This window comes from Haemaphysalis longicornis, unplaced genomic scaffold, assembly GCF_048455015.1.
Source record: "Haemaphysalis longicornis isolate Haplotype H1 unplaced genomic scaffold, Haemaphysalis longicornis Haplotype H1 scaffold_10, whole genome shotgun sequence".
Classification (NCBI taxonomy): domain Eukaryota; kingdom Metazoa; phylum Arthropoda; class Arachnida; order Ixodida; family Ixodidae; genus Haemaphysalis; species Haemaphysalis longicornis.
In genome coordinates, this window is record NW_027526204.1 from 113,286,803 (window position 1) to 113,291,029 (window position 4,227).

A 4,227-nucleotide genomic window follows, 5' to 3' on the forward strand; every position below is an offset into this window, starting at 1 on the left:
GAGAAAGGCATGCCCGCCGGGTGGTACCCCAACCCACGACCTCCAGAATACGCGTCTGGTGCGCTGACCACTACACTACCGGCGGTCTGTGCTCCCCGCCGCTTTCTTGGGTATTTCCGTTGAGGTAATTGTTTCCTGCACTTGGGGGTAGTAGCCAGTGCCACTTCGACTGCTCGGGTTGAAGGGGACCTTTTCTTTAACCCCCGGGCCGTGACTACAGTTTCTATGACATCTAGAGAACGGTGGACTAGCGTTGAACTATCTAAGCTACCTTTGGCACCAAGACTGCAAGAACCGAGGCCCTCGCTATGCGTGTAGCAAATCAGAAGGGAAAATTAGGGGCTCGTTAAATTAATACGGAAATAAGGATGGGCATCCGAGGAAGCCAAGAAAAGTAAAGGGAAAAAGTGGTAGGTCATTTATTAAGACCTACCACAGATTTTTGAAAGCAAGAAAAATTTTTGAATGAAGGAGAACAGGTGGACCATCCGTGTGACAGACTGGCTGCAAATAGACCGCAAACGCACTAGGGGTCGGCCAATAACTCGTTGGCGAGATGAACTACAAAAATTTGGGGGAAAAACATGAACTGAGCTGGCACTGGATAGGCGGGGCCGGAAATCTTTGGAGGGGCTTTCGTCCTGCAGTGGACACAAACAGGCTCATGATGATATTATATATATATATATATATATATATATATATATATATATATATATATATATATATATATATATATAAATATATATATATATATATATATATATATATATTTAAGAGAAAAGGTTCCTGGCTATGAGGTTAGCTGTACGATAGAGAAGTCAAACTGAAAAACATAACAACATTTATACTAACGTTTCGACCGGGGGCCGATCTTTGAAAAAGACCGGCCCCCGGTCGAAACGTTAGAATAAATGTTGTTATGTTTTTGACTTCTCTATCGTATATATATATATACATATATATATATATATATATATATATATATATATATATATATATATATATATATATATATATATATATATACGATAGAGAAGTCAAAAACAAAAGTCAAAAACAAAAACAGAGACCGAGGTCCTTTCTTTCAGGGTGCTCGAGCGAAAGACTAGCGTTTACACAACATGATGATGTGCATTTCAGAGGTGAGGACGAAGTGCTGGGGAATATTCCCTAATAAGGATGATAATGTACAGATGAAGATGAAGCACTGAAGGCCGTGCGAAGATCCCACAGCAAGAGCAAAAGCGCCAACCGGCACACCGGTATACATAGAATGACCAAGCATGTTCACAATGTATGTATGTATGTATGTACTATTATGAGCAATATGAAAGGGAACACAGGAACGCGTGGCAAACAGCCTCGAAACAGACTCGGAGCGATACGCGGATGGCGCTGCGAAAACCAAAGGGGGAAAGGAGGGCGCTCTTCCACTAACTGTTGGCCCTCCCACCGCGCTGGCATTTCTACAAAGCAGCAGCCTACGTCATTTCGCCGATAATATGGCATCGTCGGACAGCCGATAAGACGCACGGCGGGAATGGGGACAGTTGTTAGAACAGCGTCCCCCTTTCCACTTTGTTTCCGACGGTGGCCGCTGCGTATCACTCATAGCTGGGTCTGAGGGTGTTTCATACGCGTTCCTGTGTTCCCTTTCATATTGCTCATAATAGTATGTATGTATGTATGTATGTATGTATGTATGTATGTATGTATGTATGTATGTATGTATGTATGTATGTATGTATGTATGTACGTATGTACGTATGTATGTATGTATGTATGTATGTATGTATGTATGTATGTATGTATGTATGTATGTATGTATGTATATATGTATGTGTGTATGTATGTATGTATGTATGTGTGTAGAGAGGGAGAGAGTTATAGCACTTCATTGTCGAGACACCGGGTTCTGGTTGAGGGCGGGAGGGGTCATACATGCCCAGTGTAATGAATGGGCCCAGGATTGGCGTGAAAGTCACGAGTCAGTGGCCAGTGCGTGTGCGACTAAACGTTGCTTTATGCATGACACGAAAGAAGCAGAAGTTAGGGCACGAAAGCAAGTACGCGAGACGAAATATATCAGCGTTAAAAAAAGGCACGATGCTAACGGAAATGTCCGCAATAAAGAAAGCAAACGTCCTACGGGGTTTTGTCGCAGCCCCTCGAGGTGTTGAAGTCCCGATGCGTTCGGAGTCGACGAGGACGTCACGGCGAGGCCGGTTCTAGGCCCCGTCGTAACCAGGCGCGGGACGTCGGGCAGGCATCGTCGAGTCGACCTTTCCGATGAGTCCCGGCTCGAGGGCGTAGCAGCGGGTGTGAGCGGAGGGTTAAACCTCCAGGTGAATCCGGACCCGCGCTCTCTCGCCCAGCGCGTCACCTGCTCCAGGCACGGCCAGCCCACGGGTTGTCGGGATCAGCGGCGGACGGCTCTCGGGAACAGCAGCGGTTGCGCTCCGGGTCTTCCCCGAAACGATCACAGGGCCGCGCTCTCAAGCCCAGCGCGTCACAGGCGTCCCCTGATCACCGGCCTGGTTCGATTTTTTTCTGCACGCACTCGTTGCAGCTGCGCACTCGGTCTCCTCTTCCTCTTCGTCCACCGGCACTACATCACACCCAGATGGCCGAAGCGACCTTTATCACCCGTTGCGTCAAGAACCGTTGGTCCACGAAACAAGAGCTACCTAAGTACTGCTCCCATTAAGTGGGGATAGGAAAGAGGGCAAAGGTCCGAGCGGTACTCTCCGCATAAGTTGTATAGCGTGTCGAGGTTGCTGCCTCTCGGACACTCTGCGGAGGGGAAGAGGTGTGTGGGGGAGTGCTGTAGCTGCAAGCGATGTGGGAAGGAGGGGGTTTGTACTTCATCTGTGCTTCCCTATGGTAAGTTCGGCGTTGGGCGGGGGTGCTGTTTTTCATTTGTCGCGGCGTGTAGCGGGATGTCACGGTACGTGATGAGTGCGTACACGGCGGCCTCTGGTGCTACATGCGTAAGACCAAGCCGGCGCAGCGATCGTTTTTACGTCACTTGTAGGATCCCCGATCCCATCTTGGTGCTTATTTGGCTTGCGGCGCGTGGCACTTCGCTTAGGAAGCGTGTCCTAAATGTATTTTTGTGATAATAGCCGTCGTTTTAAGTTAATTATCAGTGCGTCAGGCACAGTGTGACCTCATGGGGTCTTTATAACCGTATCAACTGTGGTACATTCTCCGCAAACAACTTGAGCGTCGTGGTGTATGACGTCTGCGACAGAAGCGTAAGCTGCGGCTCGTTTCTCCGATAGACAATGTAGTATATGACGATCGCCCAGGTAAGTTTCTGGATTTCATTCGTTTGCAACAAATGTATAAAGCAGGAAATCATGAAGCGCTCACTGCTCGCGCAAATGCTCCGCACACACACCCGCCGTGCCTGCCCGCACGGCCGACAGAGCAGCTCGAACCGACGCAGGTCGCGGCAGCAACAACTTGTCGCCGTTTTTTTAAATTCACACTAGCCGTGAAAAAGTAATTCCACATCGGTGAAAGTGGATGTTAGTGTGGTCAAAAATTGTGCTAGCTAGTGTCATCAGCTGTGGTTTTCAAAGTGACCCTCAAATATCTGCCGCGATCAACGGCGACCGGCCGCGGAGGTCTGTCCGGCACCGCCGGCCCGTTCAAGCGCGGTGTCGCGAGTGGCTGAAGAATGGTGATACCTGCGCGCGAGCATCGGCCGAGGCCGTGCAAGGTATCTTGATCATCGATCGCGTAAACGGCAATCACCGCGGGTACAATGTAGGAAGAAAGGCGTAGAAGAAAGGCAAGAAAGTTAACCTGGCTAGAGCCTAGTTTGCTATCCTGCACGTTGGAAAGGGTACATAGGAAAAGAAGAGAAAGGAAAGAACAAAGTTACACATACAAGAAAGGGGGTGACAGTGAAGTGAAAAGTTATGTTAGGAACTGTCATTCGCAACTGTAACGATAGCGGCGATGAAATATCTGCCGTGACGCTAAGCCTAAAGTTCCGAACTTTCGATTACGTCCATCCGAAGCCGGCGGCGAGCTGTTGATGAAGACCCTCTTGTCGCGCGCGCGCGTGTTGCGTTTGGGTTATACTAACTTCTTGGGGACCCCAACGCTCGGCTCTCCTATTTTAAAACTCCCCATTACCCCAAATCATTAACGACGTGTTTCGCCTCGTACACAGCCTCGCATTCTGTGAGCAATGGTTAGTTTCGAAATTGA